The 22000-nt window shown below is 37.1% G+C and overlaps 1 long non-coding RNA gene across 1 annotated transcript; it reads right to left on the reverse strand.

Moving 5' to 3' along the window:
* Positions 1–14684: 14684 nt before the first annotated feature.
* LOC140001460 (uncharacterized) lies at positions 14685–20435 on the reverse strand. Its single transcript, XR_011806693.1, has 3 exons — positions 20348–20435; positions 19399–19924; positions 14685–14801 (listed from the first exon to the last, which is right to left on the reverse strand). It is a non-coding gene; the product is annotated as an uncharacterized lncRNA (long non-coding RNA).
* Positions 20436–22000: the final 1565 nt, after the last annotated feature.

Here is a 22000-nt window from a genome sequence, read left to right on the forward strand (position 1 = left end):
ACTAAAGCAATGGCAGAAGAATTCTCTCTATGATCTTTGAATGAGTAGCGTAAGAAATTAGAACTGAAATGAATATTTCCTGAATCACTTCATATATTAATTATAGTTTTTAAAATATTGCTTTGATGAACTCTTTCATATTTTCTTTCCAGGGTTCATAGACTCCTATATATTTCACATAACAGCTCCACAAAATATTTGGACATATATAAACTCAATCTTTCTTGCCATTATCTCTTGGCCCAGTGCTCGGCTCCATCTTCCCATTCTCTAACATTGCTGGGAGCTGCTTACCTGAGTCCTGACATACTTTTTATACTGTGTCAATGAGACCTTCACTGTCAAGTCCTGACTCATCCCTTTTACTCCCTTCCAGAACCAAGTAATGGACACTAGGTTATCAAGGGCTCTGATCCTAGCCCTTAATACAGGATTTCTGATCCTAGCACAAACTCTGGCCTAAGAAACAGTCAAATGCATATCTGCCTTAGCCATTATTCTTGATGAACTAGCAAAAGAGATGATGAGTTCCCCTAATGCCACATAAAACAACGATGGGTTTATGTAGCAATACCTGTGGTAATGGATTATATTTCAAGAGAGTATGATTTTGTATGTGAGAATTTTAGAACTGGAAGAAGTCTTAAAAATTGTCAGGGTGATTTTTGGCATAAGGATCAGGGATTACAAAACCCATTTAAATAAATCTAATGTTGAATATTAGAGTAATAATAATTAAGATTAATTTGGAATATTTAGCAAGAATCACAGTTCTGGAAAAAAATAAAATCAAGAAGGAAGGGAACAATAGTGAAGAGAAGGACGGTGTCAGGTTGCAAGGAATATTCTTCATATACCTTGCTAAAGGACCAGATCCTGAACATGTGCCCTCATGAAAGCTATTCACGGCCATTCAGATCTGGTGCCAGAAGTGAGAGGCAAATATGGGAAATATGTAGAATTGGTCAAATGATAACCAATGATAACCAAGATGAAGTTTTCTGGGAATCCTGCAGGTTATTGCAGGGACTTGAGGGCTTGTTCTTAGCATGGGAGGGCATAGTCTAAACCCAAGAAGAAAAAAATGATTAAATTTCAGATTAAATTACAAAAATGACAAAAAATAGGGGGGGGGGGGGAGGGAAGGGGGACAGAAACAGTCAAATTAGTTTCCCTAGGCAATAGCTGAAGACCTAATTTTTTAAGCCTAGTGAGATAAAATACATTGAATCAGAGGTTGGTTTTTCACAGTCTCTCATAGGTTCCTTCTACTACAAACTTCTATAGCTTTTACCCTTCCCTTTGTTCCTCTTCTGTCCTAATGCACATTGCACATGCTTCCTTGCCATTTGAATGCCCTTCAGTGAACACAAAGCAACACCACTAGCACCCGTCACACTCAGTTTCTTTTACCTCCTTTTCCAGAAGGGGAAGATCTCTTGCAATTAAACACTTTCCATCTAAAACTAATGATTTATAACTTTTTTTTTTTTCCCCTATGAATTTTTAAAACACAAATTAGCAATAGTATTATTTTTAAACTTTATACATAAACATGTAAATTTATTAGGACAAATGTAAACAGAAGAAGAAAAAAATAAGAAAATAGAAGAATGAAAAATTGCTATGCTACACTGACATAGGTTTTCTTCAGCCATACTATTGGCCATTGCCATAATAAGTTTCTCTCCCTGTATAGAGAACTTACTCTAGCAGATATAAAAACATGAAAACTCCAAAGAAATCAAAAACACAGTTTACAGGATGATGTCTCAAATTAAAAAATTAGTTTCAGATTTCTGTAAAGGGAATTTTCTTACTTTAGAAATTTCAGATCACTATAAACATTTTAGTTAAGTCATATTGATGGTACCACATTTTCTGTCCACTGTGGAAGTGAGATTTTCTTCTGCTATACCATTTAGAGAAACCCATTTTGACTGGGCATATACAATCTCTTTTGCATTTGAAAAATATGGTAATTTCCACAGGATGTATTATTCATATCATGCCTGCTGTAATTTACATACCTCAGGAAAAAGTATTCACATTCTGGGTTTTCATTTGTTGCATAGACAATACTGATAATGCTCTACAGAGTTGTATAAGTGTCTTAAAGTGCAGTTGTTGGTCACCATGGAAATTTAGAATAAATAAATAATCTTAGCATGCAATTCCCTTATAAATTAGTATAATGTTCTTTATACTTAGCAGCAGTATTTTCTGTGCACTTTAGCAAATGTTGTGGTGAAAGTATTCACTTATTCAGAAAGTGCAAAAGGGTATACTTTTAAGAGCAAGCACTGAGGCAGGTACTCTAAGACTACACATATTGCTCCTAATGGATCAAAGTTGCTTAGTTTGCAAGCAAAAAAATGTCAATCTTCCATCTTCCTAATAATGAAAGTTATATTTGGAATTTGAAAATCAAGATGATTTTTTCTGACATTGATATAAATATGAAAAATTGTGCCACAAGTACTTAATAAAGTGTTTTTATTTATTTATTTATTTTTCCTTGCTCGCTTTTGCTTTTGCATGAACTACAAGGCAATGCAGCTCTGTAGTGGTAAAATAGTTGCATTAGAAATGACAAACTATAAGACTAATTTTTTGATTTTTACAGGAAGTAAAACACAGATATTCAAACCTAAAGAATGAAAAATTGCTATCACAAAGTGTCAAGAAAACTTAGGGAAAATACTCTGGAGCCAGAAATCAATTTCCATCTCTTCAATAATCACATAAATAAATTGCAATGAATAAAAGAGATCTATCCTCTACAATTTGCATAGCTGTTCCTTATCACTATCTTTTAACCAGTGGAGAGAGCAAAGCTGCCTTTGGGGTACCATCTCTCCCCCCCTCTCAGAGCAGTAGAGCAACTGCTACTTCCCAGCCCTTAGGGCCTTATCTTCTCCTTACCTGCAGCTGTTTGCTTCACCTCTTTCTTTCCCTTACGTGGCACTAAGAGAACCCCCATTTTCCCCAAAAACATATTTTTCAAATAGGGCTTTGTGAATGCTCACACTACAAATCCGTGGCTCTGTGGTTTCCACTTCCATTTCTTATTCTTGCCAGGCTTCCCCTTGCTTCCCTTTTTATGCCCCTCTCCTCACAATCTCACTTCCCTATACCTATCTTCTATTTCTACCAACCTACCTTTGTCTGGTATTCTGCAGCCTGTTTTTGAACTTTATTTTTAGTTGTATTTTCTCAAAAGGAAGCATGTCTCAACAAGAAACATGAAACAGTGAAGTTATCAAACCAAAACCAAAATGTGACTTATGAGCTGTTACCTGTCTGCTACCCATGCTTCCACAGATGCTTGCATAACACTACTTCATTGTCCTTGTTCTTCTATAGGATGTCAGAAGCAATGTGGTCACTATCAAATGCACTTTAAATACAGATTTTGTTGTTTTGCTTCAGGAACCCAACCAGTGTCTTAAATACTGTTCAAATTTTATCTTGGTTGCCTGTATTCCCCTCCCTGCTGCTTGATCAAATGTTGATGTGATCCAAGTGCTCTACTTCCTGTCTGATTCTATTCTGGATTCAATAGATTCTCTTTTGCCAGAAGTTTTAAGTATAAATCCAGATGTTAGCTGCTTAGCAGTTAATACTTTTTAACATGAATTGCTTCAGTCGGTAATGCTTAAAAAAAGTCAAAAGCAACATGTTGTCCCATAAAGACCTTTAGACAAGAACTCATCAAAATCAGAAATGATTCACCTAGATCACTGGCACCTGCTCACTCATACAGTTCTTATACACACAATTTTTAGGGTATGGTTTATGCCATTTAAGGGTTTGCATAAGTCAGCCATGGAGTGCTGTTGCCTAATAAAAGTTGACAATGAAAGCAATGGATACAGACTATTCTTGTAACTTTCTAAGGTTTCAGAGCTTTGTGGGAAAGGGCTCCCTTAATAAGAAACCAAGTGCTTTCAATTTACCAGTCAGCCAATTCCAGATACTTTTCATGCAGTTCAGAAGAACAGCAAACTACTAAGCAAAACAAGCTCCAAATTTAAATCTCTGCATAATAATAAGTATTCCTATTAAAGACATATCCGGTATTTGGTAAATGTGTAGTCTGACTGAAAGTGTGGAAGTGTCTGTCATAGTCTGTTAATTTAATTCAAAAATATCCATTATTCTTTATGCCATTCTCAATCCTACTTCATTTAGTGGAAAAGATATTTCAGATTAAATGGTAAAAATGTTAGTTTCGTCCACTATATTACCGAAAAGCTAATTGTAGTATGTCTTGTTTTGCAGTAATGAATGGAATTTGTAGCATGCTTTGGTGAGTTTTGTAAATTATTGAGAATGACTGATATATTTCAAGTTTACTATATTACATAGGACTTAGATCATATTACAGTTGTGTTTAGGAAACAGTCAAAACCAAAAACAATAATGATATAACTAGAGCAACTGGAAGAGATAAGAAAGAGTTTTATATATAAACTGTATTGTGATGAAATCATCTGTATGGAATCCTCTAGTCATGCTGTTGAGCAGTGTCCTTCTCTGGCACAAGGCTGTGCAGTCTACTAATGAACTATTTAAAGCTAATATCTAAAAACCATTAATAGAACCTTTTAATAAATCCACTTAGACTCCTTTTTAGAGTTATCTCAACAGGTGGACTAAATTTAAACAATTTATACTATATAATACTACAAAGGAAATGTGCTGTGGCATGTCTGACTTGTACAGCTTGTATGACTAATGATATCACCACGATCAACTTTCCCTAAATATAATGCTGTCAAATATATAGCTATTAATAAAGCAGAGCTTTATTAATAGCTATATAACAGAAGCATCCATATTGCAGAAGATGATCTGGGAAACTCCATTGGAATGAACAAATATTGTTCCCGTTGATGCAATCAAGTTCCTCTCTGGTGCAATCATGTTATGCAGTTTTACACCTTGATAGCTGAGATGAGAATTGGTCTATTTGTCTTCTCTAGACTAATATTCATACAAACAGCATCACACCCCTCTACAAAGCTGTAATATTCATAATAATTTTAGTATACATTTCTGCAATGAATCATACAACTCCTTTAAAAAGTACTTTCAGCTCCTTAATTTTACAGGTATTACTATTGTCATTGAAGTGTAGTTTCTTTCTCTAATCATATCAAGTCATTATCATATAACTGCTGAGCCAGTGGAGAACCCGTATGGTAAATTAATTCATTTCTACACCATGTTTCCACTACCCTTTCAAGATCATGACTGAAATTTTCATACAATCATAGAATAGCCAGTGTTAGAAGAGACTCACAAGAATCTTTGAGCCTAATTCCTGCCTCCACACAGGACCACACAAAAATCAGACCATATGTCTGAAAGTGTTGTCCAAATGTTCCTTGAACTTTTGCAGGATCAGTGTCATGACCACTTCCCTAGGGAGCCTGCTCCAGTGCCCGACCACCCTCTTGGTGAAAAACCTTTTCCTAACACCCAACCTGACCCTCCCTTGTCCCAGCTCTATGCTGTTCTCTCAGGTCCTGTTGCTGGCCCCCAGAGAGCAGAGATCAGTGCAGGTTCCTCCACTCATGAGAAAAGTTGTAGGCTGTCACAAGGCCTCCCATTAGTCTCTTCTTCTCTGGGATGAACAACCCAAGTAACTTCAGCTGCTTCTTATATATCTTGCCCTCTAGACCCTTCATGATCTTCATAACCCTCATTTCAATACTCAATAACTTTATGTCATCCTTATACTGTGGTGCCCAAAACTGCACACAGAACTTGAGGTGAGGCCACAACAGCACACGGTACAGCAGGAAAATCCCTTCCCTCAACCAGCTAGCAATGCTGTTCTTGATGCACCCCAGGGTACAGTTGGCTCTTTTGGCTGCCAGGACACACTGCTGGCTCATATGCAACTTTTGTCAACCAGATCACACAGAACATTTTCTGTAGGGATGCTCTCCAGTTTCTCATCTCCCATTCTGTACATACAGCCAGGGCTGTGTGTTCCCAGGTGCAGAATCTGGCACCTCTTCTTGTTAAACTTCATATTCTTGGTATGGCCAGCTCTCTAATTTGTCACAATCTCTCTGCAAGACCTCTCTTCCCTCAAAGGAGTCAACAGCTCCTCCCATTTAGCATCATCCTTAAATTACTCAGTATACCTTGAAGTCCTACACCCAAGTCATTTATGAAAACATTAGAGAGAACTGTCCTTCAAATGGAGTCCTGGGGCCGTTAGTGACTGGCTGCCAGCCCAATGTAACCCCATTTACTACACCCCTTGAACCCTGATCCATAGGGTAATTCTTCACCCATTATGCTATGTATTTTACTAGCTTTATGCCCAGAAGTATACTGTGAGAAACCATATTAAAATTTTTATTAAAACCATATTAAAATCATATTAAAGTATTAAAATCAAAATAAAATTGTTAAGCAGAACCTTCCCCTCATGAACCCATGTTGGCTATGACCAATGACTGCATTGCTTTTTAGGATATTTTCAATAACTCCCAGAATACTTTTTTTTACATAATTTTACCAGGCACTAAAGTGAGACTACAGCCTGTAATCTTCTTCAGGATCTTCTTTCTTGAAAACTGGAACAACATTTGCCAGTTTCCACTCAGCGGAACCTCTCCAGATTCCCAAGGCCATTGAAAAATTATTGAGATAGGTCTTGCAATGCTATCAGCCAGCTCTCTGAGTACCCTAGCATGAATTCCATTGGCCCCTATATACTTATATGCAACCAGGTAGAGATTTTCTACTACAACCACCTGAAAGTTTTCAATCAACTTTAAAACTATGATTTGATAATTATTACCTTAAATTACCTTAATTCCCTGCATCTGAATTATACATATACTGAATACATTACAGTTTTTAGTAGCTCCATAATAGCAAATATAGGAAAATAAAGTATAAGGAAAATAAATCATATGATGGGAATATTAATTTATTTATTAAATTACCTAAAATTTTGCCATGTAGAAGCCTAGGAAGGAACACACAGACTTGAAAATTATGTGTTAGATTATAGAAAATATGGTAAGGCTATGGCCCTTGCATCTTAAATCTAGTGAAAATTTCTACACATTGTCATTCACTATGGGTAGTCATTCCTGTTTTGTAAGGAAGCTAGTATGGACCTGTATGTTGTATTTCCATCATTGTTTTTATTTCTGAAGCTAAATCCTAATGCTACAGGGAAAAAAACAAAAACCAAACCAAACCAAACCAAACCAAACAAAACAACAAAACAACAAAACAACAACAACAACAAGACTTTAAGTTAAACCACTAAAAGATTTTTATTTTTATTTTTTTGCTTTTATTTTTTTATTTTTTACTTCTTATCCATTTTTATTTCATGAACTGCTGCTCAAAATTGTAATGTCATGATTGAACTGAAGAAGTGAGAGACTTCATGGTACCACCCATACAATCTAATGGAGAGGTCCTAAGATCTACCTAAGCACTGAGCCATTCCCAAGTTACGTCATGGAGCACTAAAATCAGCTGGTTCTGAAAGGGACTTCAGATGCAGGAAAACAAACAAACAACAAAAACAAACAACACAGACAAACAAAGAAAAAACAACAAACAAAGAAAAAACACAAAGCTGGTTCTACAGAGCACTTCAGAATGAACCTAAGTGCCACTGAAGATGGTGGATTTGTCTTTCCCACAAATGAAAATGGTAGTGGTTAGAGACATCATCAAGGCACACTGATAACACTCTCAGTCAAGAAAGAGTGACGTATTTCAGCAGGAACAGATCAATCTCAGTGGATAAGCAAGTTGCTCATCTACATTGTCTATATTGTTAGCATCTACTGTTAACAGTCCTACCATTCTACTTTCAATGTTCTAAGTTGGAGTAAAGATGTCAGTAGACATGCTACACCAAGATGACAAGTATACCTTTTGGGTCTGAATCTTGAAATAATACATACTTAAAGTAAAAACATTTGCACAACAGAGACTTTGGTTTTATTCAGGTTCTGCAACTTTTTTGGTGGTAGAGCAGCTGTTCCCTCTTCAGCTAATGAAAAGAGTAGAGTAGTGGAAATCTTTGTTTTTGATCACCTCTACTGTCCTTTATGTTTGTCATGTTTTCTTGACAGAAGGTTATCAAACCATTACTTCACAGTGTTGTGAAGAAACTTGGTATACTGAAAGAATTCCTGTGGAATTCTTTTTTTCATTACTTCAGAATGAAGAATTCACTATGATAAATGTTTCTGCAACAAAGTAAGAATGACTTACAATGTATTTCAGTAGCACTTTAGGTGTCTTATCTCTGATTCATCTGAAATCACTGTCATTGAACTAACCATTATTAATTTATATGGTATCCATGTGGATGTCATATGCAATCTCGTGAGGCTTCTATTTTAACTCAGCAGTAATTTAACTAATCATTAGAAAGAGTATCTTTGCCTAGTGAAATAATTTCATATTCATAATAATACAAATCTTAATGGATTCATGTGATATTACTGCCACTATCATGTGCATTGTTACAAAAAAAAATATCCATTATAATTTAGTTGTAATGTAACAATATAATAAATGATTGGTAGTATGGGGAAGACATGGCATTGTAAATTTTAGAGATACTATATTTTCACACAGTACCATTATACACTGAAAAAAAAAGTGTAGAAGTGCTGGTGTTTTCAGAGAGGAACTGCAGAAAAACAGCTAACAAGCAGCAATAAACAGTAAACTGTTATTAAACCAGGGTATCTATTACACTGAAATAAAATTTGAGAAATAACAAGTTTTCAATTTGCTTCATTTTTACTTAAGAAGGAATTAATAAGTGATTATTCACAAAAAGCTTGATTCTCACATCATAAAATCATAAAATGATTTGTGTTAGAAGAGTCCCTTAAAGATCATCTAGTTCCAACCTCCTGCCATGGAAAGGGACATCTTTTAATAGATCAGGTTGCTCAAAACTCCATCTATGTTGTTGCAAGTAAATACGTTGTAGTCCAGATAGCTGCAACCTAATGAAATCATATCTGCTCAAATGATAAAATGTTCTCTCTTCTGAGTTCTGAACTGTAAGACTACATTTTGGTGGATCAGTCTGTTTCCTTGTGTTTTCATCATTTGTAATGATCTCCTTCTGTTTGGACCCAACACCTCAATGACTTTGAAGCTTGTATTTTTTTATTTTATTTATTTTTATTTTTTTTACTTATACATAAGAAAATACAGTCTGTTTCCACTTTAGCCTTATTCAGGTGTTATCTTAGGTGTCATGAATTTGAAAACAAAATCCAATAATTCATAAGCAAACTGCAGGAAAGGGCTACTCACTGGTTAATGTATATGTAACTCTAAGACAAGCAATTCAAAATGTTATTTGCTGATATTTATTACAAAGTTAATAAACATAAAATCAAAAATAAGTGTAAATAAAGTATCGTAGGTAACTCCTATTTTAATTAATTAATTAATTAATTAATTCCTATTGCTTTTCCTCTGCCATAATATATTAACTTTCTATTCCTACACATTGATCTTACTACTCTCTGTCCTCTCTCTTTCTTTATACTTAACCATTCCCCTTGTTCCCTAGAAGCATCCCACTTCTATCCTGGCTATTAACTTACTGTCTTCTCTTCTTCCTCTCCAGTAGCTTATTTTCCTTTGTCCTTTTATTCCCTTTTATCACTGTCTTGCCAGGAGGAACTACATTCTTTCTTATTTTGGAGAAGAATATGCTACTTTGGAAAGCCAGAGAAAGATCAGGGCTGTGATATTTCTTATTTTTGTCTTCACTGATCACACAGAGGCTAAAGCTTCTAAAAATTGGGGTTTCTTTAACTGGAATTCAGGCCGGCAGCTGTCATGACTGCAGGAAAGGATTTCAGTGATGTAAATGATAGCTCTAACTATGGGGCCAGTGCAAGAGAGGAGAGGTTGTATTTGGCGAAATAAGACAGAATTTTACTGTTGTGGCTAAAATTCTTTGTCTTATTAGTCAGATGGTTATCAGTGCAAGCAGACACCCATGTGGGTGGTGGTGGAGTTCAACACTGCATGCCACAGGCAATGGACTTTTAAGGAGAACTGAGTGCTGCCTCTACTTCTTCGTGTCAACTATTATGAACAAGAAAAAATTTGTCTTGAGGCTGTAATGAAGTACAAGTTGTAGGTGAAGGGCAGAGGTCACTGCCTCCCAGTGGCTGGACGCTGACCAAGAGCTGCAGTACTGAATGTTGGGTCGAAGCCTGTGAGGCTGAGTTAGGAGAGAGCACTTTGGTCAGGAGAGGGGAAACAGACTAAGATGGCTGCCATAGGAAATGGAGCAATGTGAGCAATGGTACAAGACAAACATTACACCAGGTAAAGGGTGTTTGAAGTTCCAGGAGCCTTTCAAAGGGTGATACTGTGTTGTAAGACAGGAGCAAGTGCCTGGCTAGAGATCTCTAGACACAGTCACATATTTTAAAGGTCTGGCTTATGGGGCTCAAGGGAATGCAAGTTCCCAACAAAAGATTGTATATCAAAAGCAAGTTATATCAAAAGAACTATCCAAACCACGTCTGTGTGCTGAAGATAGTCACATAATTATTTAGATTACAAGTGTGCCTAGAGACAACAACCAAAAGAGCAACCCCAATGCACTAAATGTAGTTCATCTCTCTACCAGAAGGTGCTCCTAACTCTGGAGGGTTGCAAAGCTGAACTTCAAAGGCAAAGGTAAACAGTGTAAACCTTGCAGCCTCAGAGGCACTAAGTGACCTTTCCAAGGTGAGAGCTAGGAATATCATCCATCTTTTCCAAATCGTCCATCAGTGCTCTACATGATAGTCCATATTTCACAGCAACAGTCACACTTACCTAATTAGTTTTGTTTCCTTGGAAACCTGAATGACAGAGCAGAACCAAGTATTGTTTTGTTGAGACTTTCTAAGGCCAGCTCTAAGAATGACAACAAATGTTCAAGACCACCACCAACTCACCAAACATGAGCTCACTTTTCTCTTTTTTTCTTCTCTTTCCCACTTCCCTTTTTATGTTATTTATTTTTTAACCAACATAACTGGCTCAGAGAGCTTAGATATTTCTCCTTCGAAAAGTCAGGTAAAAAAAAGAAAAATAATGCTTATGTTGTTGCCTTTTCTGACCAGGTGACATGGACATGGTTGGCAAAGGGCATAAGAGTCATTGTATATGATTTGCCTTCTCTCACATTTCAGTTGAAACAAATGTCTGAACATTGATGTGATTTATAAGGTGAAAGTGAAAGAATTACATTTTCATGGAGAAAATGTAATTTACCTCCCTGTCTCAACCACTTATTTCTAGGGATTCCATGGACAAAATATATGAAGGAAATATCTGCTGTTTTACAGATAAGGGTTTGATCAGGCCACGTTTCGTCTGCACGTCAAACAGTTTACAAAAATCTTCTTGCCACCATTAAAAATAAGACACTAGCTGAGTCACAAAGACAGGATGCAAATTCTAACCCCTTTGAAACCTTCAGGGGACTGTGTCCAAGGTATTTATTCTTGATACCATAGTCCAACAATTTACTTGGAATATCCTGGCTCATATTTTTAAAATGCACAAAATATCAATGTGTCTGGATTTAGGGTTTTTGTTTGAAGTCTACTATATCAAAATATTCATAATGAAACCCATTAGTGTGACAATATTTATTTATTTATTTTATATATATATTTATTTATTTTTTTTTGCTGCCTGTCCAAAGATGAACAAAATGTTCAAAAACAAACTGAACAAACTGCATGAACAAACTGTTTTGCTTTTAAATGTCTACAGACTGTAGGCTCTTCAGTTACTGTACATAATGTTGGATACTAATGTACACAAAGTAGTTTCAAGTTGCATTTGCTTCAGATTCCAGAGAGTATGATCACAGAACATGAACATAGAACACTGGGACTTTGCAGAAGATAAGAAGCTGTGATGGAATAAATAAATAAATTTATATTGATTCTTCTAGTTTTCTTACTTGTCTCCTACTTCTTTTCAATAAGAATGGTGTCACTATGTGACTTAACTGATTATCATGTAGACAGCATAATCTTGCAAATTCTGCATGTATTACATGCAAATTTTACTTTATACACACTGAAGTCCAATGTTTTCTCTGGAAGGTAAGTATCTGAGATCATTTTCAAGAACTGTATTCTCATGTTGATAGCCCATGTCATCAGACAATTTACCTGAAAAAGAAAGTAGAGACAGGTTAGAATGAACAAGCTATACTGAATTAATTGTGGTGTTATTAGAGAATGTACATTTAGAATAAACTTTCCAGCATAGTTTCTACATGTGACCTACATCACTGTGAGTAATAGTATTATCCTTAGTACCATTGAATAAATAACAGGGTTTTTTTGTTTGTTTGTTTGTTTTACTTTGTCTTGTTTTAAAAAAATATTCCACAAATTAGATGCAGAAAGGCCAGTCCCTTTTCAGAGAGGACCATCTTTCATTTTCATATACCTTCAGACACTACATCGGAGAATCACTGCATTTATTTCAGCAGCAAGCAATAACAGTCATCTGGATGTCCTGTCTATTCCCTTTGTAGCTCACTAATTCTGAAATAATTATTTCCCTTTTTCAGTACAAGGTATTGCTAGGCAAGGGAACACACCACTTACCTACTTATCTTTCTCCTGTTTTCCCTCTCACTCTCCACTTTGATTTCACACTATCATTCCTGCACAGCACTGCAGACTCAGCAGTGTCTTTAAACAACCAGTTAAGCATTGAGAAGGTGGAATTCCATCTGGGCAGGCTGTTTCACATTGGCACCTCTTAAAAGATGCAATACCAAGAAAAGAACAGCTGAAACAGCTAAAGACATGTTTTATTTTCACCTAAGAAAACAGACACTCAAAAATAAGTCTTTTATCCTCTCTGCCCTCTTTTATACTCCACATGACACCAAGCTAAAATCCCCCTCCTTGAAGGGATACACCATACTTACAGTAGTGATGAGGATGTGCACAGGAAGAGGAAATATGCCCTCTGATGATCTTTATGATCTTTTAGTCCAATGCACATTTATATTAGGCAAGAAGAAATATTGAAAAGGAATAAATGGCAGAGGAAGAAAATGGGAGAGTAGTGAAAAGTAATGCTTGAAGTAGACAGATAAGGAAAGAAACAGAAGAATGAAAAGGCAAGAAAACAAAGAACTGAGAAGGAGGATGAGGCAAGCAAGGTAAGCAAAGAGGAATGACAGCTCATGACAAGATTTGCTCTAATGGCATCACCTGGCTTAATTTCGTCTTAGGAAAGCTGGCTTGCAAGAATGATCAAAACCACATATAGATTCACACCATGAGAAATCAGATTAAACAGAGATGTTATATCTATTCGCTTTCAATCCCTCTTCCAGTTTCCATTCACAACTGTGCACAATATTTGTGAGGAATGTTTTAACAATTCCAATTCGTGTCCATAAATTCGTGTCCATAAAGAATAATTCTGTTTGAATCCTGTCTGCCTCTGGGCCCTGCAATGGCAGTTTAATTCTTGAACCACAGATGCAGTGTGCCCCAGTCTCCCCCTCATTCCAGTCAATTTATCACGTCTTCAGAAAACACTCCTTAAATTTATGAACCTGTTTGCTTTTGTTATTCCTGACTTCTAGTTCTAACAGTTACAGCCTTTTTTTCCTGTCTTCTTCGAGATTAACTTAACACTGCTATAGATGTGTCTGTGAATGGCTGGGGAAGAATGTTTTAATTACTCGTGAAGCATCAAATAAGAAAGCTGTTTGTGTTTGATGTCTGGGAGTTTCAGAACAACTGATAACAACTAGTGACTGTTATGGGATACTATGAGGATCCTTGGTATCTGGCCAGGGGGGCCAAGAGATTAAGAGGAAGAAAAAAGAAGCTGAAGGACGGTTGGGAGACAAGACCTGTGGAGAGTGTACAGAGAGTGTTCCATAAACTTGGAATAGTGCCAAGTAAGTACAAAGGGTGAGAGGAAGACTACGAGCCTTCAGCATGAAAGACCCCTAGAGACCCCCAGAGGAGACTGATGCGCATGCTCCAGTAGGAGGAACTGGACCCCGGAAGCTAATTTTAATAATCTCTTTTTTTAGAAGTAGTAATGAATATGTATTAGTCTAGGTGCATAAAAATCAGCTGCTTGATGTAACTGGTGTGCGTCCTGGTGGAGCGGAGACTCCCGGTGCACCCAGCGCTGTTTGCTTACCTCTATTCCTTTATATTCTTCTAATAAATCCTATTTTTTTATTTAATCCTAATTTGAATCCTGAGCCATTTATAACAATATTGATTAATGTGTATTGACAGATGTCCCTATGGGATAGGGAAGCATCACCCTCCAGACTCCAAAGTAACACACAGTGAAAATAAACAACTTGCTATAGGTCAAACAAGACATCTGTGACAAAGCAGGAAATCAACCTACTCTGCCCTGTTTCACTCTAACGCTCTTAACAAAAAGATCAACTTCCAGGGACACTTATCAGCATACCGATATTGACCACAATGGTTGTAGCAGTCATGATGTTCAACGAACAGCCTGCACTGCAAAGATGCGCATTTCTAGAAGTTTGTTTTGTTAATGTCTGCATATCCCTAAATCAAGCAACCATTTTCTGAAAATCTGTAACGTCTAGAGTTAACATTTTCAAGCTCACCATACTCCTTCAGAGGTGGTAAATCCAAAGGGGGAAATACAGATTTGGCAAACAGTGTAACAACCTTGTCCAGCATGAAATGTTGGCCAAGAGCAGGGAGAGTCTGGCTACGCTCCTGCAGTGTAAAAGAGACAGCAATGAGTACCTGTCACAGACTGTGCTCAGGGTTAGGACTGGCTTCTGATAATAATCTCATAATTGCCCTTCAAGTAGAATTCTCTCATTCTCATGCATACATTTATTTAGCTTATTAGAATTGTGAAAATGAGTCCAAATCCTAAATACTGAGCTCTTCCTCTCTCTTTTAAGGCTGAATCAAAGCAATTATGGATAGAATATTCTCTCTGGGACCCTCTTCTGGGTCTGGATCAAATGAAACATCAAAACTTTGGAAACCACCAAGGCTTTTCTAAATTCTTCAAAGCTAGATGTTTTTCTTTCCCCATCTTTATAACGTCATCAGGATTTCTTTTATTCTCCCCAGATAGTATCTCCTCTCCAAAGAGTGATGCCCTTTTCTCTGTTGTGCTGTCCTCCTAAGGAAAATATAAGAAGCTTCTTGCTTTTCTGTGTTACTAAATTTCATCCATAGGCAGGCCTAAAAACACTGAATGTCTTATTGGTCCAGGCACATGGCATTCTCTACATATAGTCCTGCTACTCTAGAATGTACTTAGCCCCTTTCTGAGGTAAAACCTCTACTCCAGAGAAGATTGTATGAAATATCAGACCTTCAGGGGGACTGGCTTCGAAATATATGTTTTTGGGAATCCTGAAATATTGTTTCCACTTGATAGAGAAATACTACAAATAAGTTGATTCAGCTTACTCTGAAAGAACAGTCTTGAATGAAGTACAGTTTCAGTCTGCAAAGAAAGAGTTAACTGAAAATATGAAAGACAGTTTTAGAACCTATTTCTCTAAACCACATTTTCCCTCAGAATAACACCATAGCTAAGAGCTGTTCATTTTTTTTTTTGCCAGAGGGGGATAACGAATGAAGGAAAGAACCATGACACTACTGCATTTAGATTAAGGAAGTGATACATGTAATGAGATATGTTCTAGTGAGGGTGGACTTCATTATCAGAATGCAGAAGACAAGTCATCTGAATGTGGGCATTTCAACACCTGTTTCTGGAAAGAGGATATAGCTGCCTTGTTTTTCATGCAGTATGCTTCCCAAATTTTGATTAAACCCTACTTTTCATGGTAGCAAATTGTAATCCTCAATCTTATCACAAACTATGCTAATGCTTTTCTGTTTTAAATTACTTGATGGCGGAGCTCATACATACACTGTAGTCATGCAGTTAAATGCAGTTAAAATTTACAAGAGCAACTTTCATAGTTCACTGTGGGCAGACAGATTTTTTTCTTTGTTTTCAGAAAGAGGTATTTAAGGGATGAAAGCCTCAGGCCAAGTCAAGTTTGCAGGGAAACTAAATCTGAACTCTAGTTTGCCAGTCAGTGATTCTCACTGTCACTCTTAGGTCTGCATAAGCCTCTTCCTCCAATTCACAGCAAAATTTGATGACACAGGTTAAAGACAATCCAGTAATACAACCAGCCAACAGATTGTTACCACAACTCTGCCTGTGTCCTAAGAATGTCTAGCTATGACTTATCTCATTTTGTGGTAACATGATCTGTTATTTTGGTCTGAATTTAAGAATAACAGCAATAGAAGAAATAGAAAATAGGAAGGAAAACAGATTTATACTGAGATCACTGTAGCAACAAGAGCATATTTCCAAATACCCAGAGCCAAATAGCAGTTGGTACTTCAGGAGATAGGATTTTGTCCCAGTGAAGGCTGGCATTGAGTCAAACAACAGAACAGTGCTGCAGTAGATGGGGAAAAAATACCTCTCCCTGAGCACAGTAACCTTGCCTCATTCTGCATTTATAAATTCCTGCTCTTTGCCAAGGGGAAGGAACTCTACTGCTCTAAAAATGTTTGCCACCTTAAAACCTAACAGTGTCTTTACATAAATTCTTGGCTTTCTTTTCTTCTCTCCATCAAACATAAAAGAAAAATCAAGTGCTTTAAACCAGGCCAGATTGGTTTCATTTTTTACCCTAACATTAGTCAAAATAAATATCCCTCAGGAAATAATTTTGGCATGTAACCGAACAGCTTAGCTATTTTTTTCCTCTTAATATGGATGTAATTATGAACAATACAGTATGTTCTTATTGCAATCATTGTGATAGAACTGCTAGTATTTACACAGTAAACTGCTCAAAGGCAGATTTTCCTTTGTATCACAGCTGCAGTGGGTGTCATCTTGCTTAAAACGAATGACCATTCAAATAATTTCTAATATTGGCTCTTGACTCAGAAGCATTTAAGAAAATTGGCTGCAGCCAAAACTTGTAGCTGCTGGTATGTGAAAACTCTGAGGACAGAAAAAAATAAAAAGAAAGGAATTTCATACTCCTTTCTCCCCTCCTCCATCTAAGTGTTTTAACTGTGGATGTGTGTTCACAGAGTTGTGCAGTTACAGAAAATACTACATGCAAAGCTTACATTAATCACCCCTCAGTCCAAGCTGGAATTAGACTGATGGAAATCTTTGGCTGTAGCCTTGGTTCTGCCTCTCTAGTCTTAGTACTTGTAGGCATATGGGGCTTAAAATAGTTTAATTGCATGGTTTTATTACGAGTGATCTATTCTCCGTGGAACTGGGCACGTTTCCTCTCCTGGAGTTGATGAACTTATGGGTGCTAGGCTAAAGAAAAAGGAAGCTGCATGCATGTTTACAGAATTTTGGCTACATTTTTTATCTAGCTGTGAATTCAGTTATTTAATGAAATTTTCCATTTTAATGCATAACATTTCAATTTACCATTTCAGAAGGAGAACTCAGCACAAGACGCTTGTAAAACTGTTTGAGGAAGTATTTTGGGCTCACTTCTTGTCAGATGGACAAGACCTGTGCTAAGCCACCTCATCACCCACACAGTACACTGCCTGTACCAAGCAAGACCCCTACTTGATATGGCCATCACAGGGGATGAGAAGTTGAACTTGGAAGAGTTGTGTGATTCTTCATGCCCTAGGCAACTAGGGAGAGCCAAATGCAGGAGGAGATGAGTGGTATTTGCCTCACTGCTGCTACCTTCTCTTTTATTTTCTTGTAGTCAGGCAGTTTACGCTCATATTAACAAAACTTAATCGTAATTACTGAATAGCCCTTTGTGTTCATAGTGTTTTAAACCAGGCTCAGAAGTCAGTCTTTCTTGATTCTCGATGTTTTGGCTACTTGGCAGTTAACAAGGTTAAGAGGAATGAATTTGGACCATCTGTGGCTGCATTATATCATGATTTGGCAATGGGCTCCAGCTGACTGATAATGAACCACAAAAACAGCTGGAACCATTCCATCCTCTCCTCTGCAGCAAAATTCCACTTTGCACATCGGTCTGAGTACAGTGGCTGGCAGGCTTCTACTGAAGATGCCTCCATAGGTAACAGGACTGAAAAAGGAACTCAAGACAGATGCACAAGTCTTCCTTTTGAATGTGTCATTGGATCTGAGGTAATAGGTATGCTCCTATGGAAGCTGTGGCTCCTAAAACGGTGGCATTTGCATTACTATAATTAAAAGTGGGCACAGAAACCAGTTTCTCCCATTTTACCAGTTCTACCTTCACAGAAGGAATGGACCAACAGAACTCAGGAGGGTCATCATGGCCAAGGTTTTGATCTCCTTGGCACACTAATTTCTCCCCTTCATAAAACAATGAAACCTTTCATAAAACCTTGAAAGTAGTTTTGTTGCCTTCCCAGCTCTGATAGCTGTCATGAAATTAGTGACTAAAAAATCTTTTAACAATCTTGTTTTGAAGATGCTAGGTGCTTATAAGGACAATTTAAAGTATTTTACTCATTTTATATGACATGCAGAAAGCAACGTCCCATCTATTTTCTCCTGTTCATCTAAGCATATTCAGTTCACAATTTAAGGAATTCCTTTTTTTATTATTTTTTTATTATTATTATTATCAGTGATGATGATTTACAGTTCCTGATTTAGACTGATGAGTATGATGAGTATTATGTGAAACTGTAACAATAGGACAACCTCTGCTCTGCAATCCAAGATGAGAATTGGTAAATCAGCACAGCCAGGGAAAATAGCTAGGATGGTGAGGGATGCAGTTCACTCAGTGAGCTCTGGTCTAGGTTCACCTAACTGAACTGGATGTGAGAAATATCTGGATATGACAGGTAACAATGACAGGATCTGACAGGAGGTGCAGATAGCACCATAAGGAATGGCTGAATTTCATAAGTGGTTAGGAGGGAGTGATGTGAGAGATGGCCAAACCTCACAGGTAACTGAAAGTGAAGTTCAGGACCTTCTGGGGAGCAGATCTTGGCAAGACCAGCAACAGCTTGGTAACAATATACGAACGACATGTACAGCTGAGCTTACCTCTGTCAGAAATAAGGCAAGGAATACAAATTGGACTATGGATGTAGGAAAACTGGGACCAATAATAAAAAAGTAATGAACGGTGGGTTATTTAACTGGAAGAGGATTCATGAGGAGAAAGAGAGTATCAAGAGGTGGAAAATAGGATGACAATATATTTAAGTGGTGTGTTTGTGGTTGTTCAAGTGTATATGTGTGGCTGCCTTGCACTTCATTGTTGCAAATACAGCAGAACAATAAACCTGTTGGTTGGACTATAATACATACCTCAAGCTTGCTTCCATGGCTTAGAGGACCTCAGAAGGTAATTCTGTGCCTCCCTTCTAACTGGCAAGGGAACAGAAGTACAGATGAATGTCCTGGTATTATCAAGTTTCAGGTTTGACAGATATAAGGCAAAAATGACCTGACTGTTGTACTCAGAGTGCACTTTTGAACTAAATCTCAGTGATGTCTCCACTTTCTGAGCTTAAGTTCACTTCAATGAGAGGCACTTGTTTGTGTCCAAGAAACACAAAGTCGATTCTCTTCATTTAACACCAAACAGGAGGAAATGAACTAAGGGAAAGTTTCACAGTTGAGAAACAGTCATTTAAACCACTTTTCCCAAAAATGCCTTGTAAACTATGCAAGTCTTTTCAGGTGCCTTTTTGACTTTTAGCCCCCATGTAATTTTCTTAGGTGAGCTTGCTAACTACATAAGGGATGTTCTTCTAAGTTATCGGCTTCATCTGTGCACCTCTGTCTTCTCTTCTAATATCAGTGCAATGCTTCAAAAAGCAGTGGTGCGAACCTGCAAAGTTGCAAGGTGCTTGAGTTAATAACACTCAAAATATTTAGTCACACTAACAAAATTACAGAGAATATAGGACAGCACAAATGTAAATTACAAAGGATATAGGAGAGCACTATTTCCTTATCAAAATAAATTGATTTTATGAATCAATATAAAATGTGAGATTTGCAGAATGACAATACTCTAAAAATTTTTTATATGACCATTGAGGGCTAAGATTCCTGCAGTTTCGTCATATCAGTTTCTCCCTCTCTGTGGCACAAAATAAATTCATGAGAATTCCTAATGAAATACATCTTCTGTGATGATGTCAAGAGAATCTTTCTTCGTGAAAGAAAACAAACAAACAAACAAACAAACAAACAAAAAAACAGTTCTGCAATGGCTGTTACTGTAAAGATGTGAACAGTGACAACTTACTAGTTCGATTTTCTTTCATCTGCTGTTTCAGACCTCACAGAAGAAATGTAGCTCCCTATTCAGTAGATCTTGCTTTTTCTGAGCCCCCTATTGAAACAAATGTGTATTATTTTTCTTTATTTACTTTTTATTTTTCTGTACATTTTCCTGGGTTAGGTTGGTCCTCCCTGGATAAAATCAGACCTTTTATTGGGAAATCAGGCTGATGGTCTGTGAGGAGTTCCTCATACACAATTGTAAAAAGACACCAGTTTGTTCCGCCTACCCTTTGAGATGAACAAGAGTACTATGAGGTAGACTAGCACAAAGTTCATGCTAAAACCTGCCACCATCAAGACTTTGAACAAGATGTTGTGCAGCTAAATATACTCTGTTCAGAATAGGGGGAAGGACAGGGCATGGTCAATCAGCATGCAAACATGTAAACATACTCAATGTATAGTATAATCAGGCATGCTGTGACATCAGCTACAGCTATGGATTTCTTCGTTTCCAAAAAGGAAAGAAAAACAGAGATTACTTAAAGCAACAGAGGTTTAGCAAATGTAAGAAGAGATAAAAATGAAGTTAATTTTTTGCCTTTGGCTTGAAGGTGACCTTGAGATTTCATGCAACCTACTATGCATAAAAGCAGAACATGATTATTTCATTACAGAAGCACACATATTCTCTCACATGAAAAATGCAATAGACACTAGCATCACTTAGTGTTTTCACTGCCAAGGCTCTGAAACTGGCACTTAGCCAGTTCAGGTGTGTCCCCACTGCATACAAGGACAGAACAAGTAAGCGGCTGCTTTTGAAAACTCACAATTTTAGATTATTTTATTTTTTTAGTATTAACACACAGGCCTGATGCTGTGCTCTTTATGAGAGGTGCCATACATCACAGGAAAAGGAAAATGGATCTTGTCACATCCGAGTCCTCCCAGAAAGTTCTCTTTTCCCAACTTTGAGTGCTGCAAGAGAATACTGTCCACTTACTGGATGGTCAGGTACTAGAATTCCCAGACATATAAACAGTGAACCCACAGACATAAACCCCCAATGTGCATATACAGTGAGATCATAAAGTCAATCATTTCCATTTTCAGTAATGCTGCCTGATATTTGCCTTATATCTTGTGTACAGATTAACTGTATAGCACATGCTCAAGGGTTCTGATTAGCACCAGACTCATTTTACGCACAGTTCAGCATGACAGGCCATATCTTAGTCAGAAACATGAAGTAGAAACATGGGAGCCCTACAAAGAGCTTGCAAAAGAAGCATAAGACAAGCTATAACAGATGGAGATGGACAGATGGGGGACTAGAATATAGGTGGTTGCCCTTGCACACCAGCAGTTCTTACTAAGCGGGTTTTAGAGATGATGGCAATAAAATGAAGCATTTTCCTAAAACATTGTTTACAAGAGTATAATCCAGCTTGGAAAGTCAGAGCATCACTGAAGACTACGTTCATTCCATTCTGTGGGCAAAGGAGACAAAGAAGAGAAGCTGGAGAAGCTCAGGTATGAAAGGAAAACTTTAACTGAAATTTTAAACAACAAAAGAATTTACAAAGAAATCATGACTAAGCAGGAAGTATGAACTATGTATTGTGAACAAATCAAAAACAGATAAATATTTTTAAAAGAGAAAACTATTTAG

Source organism: Anas platyrhynchos, chromosome 1 (assembly GCF_047663525.1).
Source record: "Anas platyrhynchos isolate ZD024472 breed Pekin duck chromosome 1, IASCAAS_PekinDuck_T2T, whole genome shotgun sequence".
NCBI classification, from domain to species: Eukaryota; Metazoa; Chordata; class Aves; order Anseriformes; family Anatidae; genus Anas; species Anas platyrhynchos.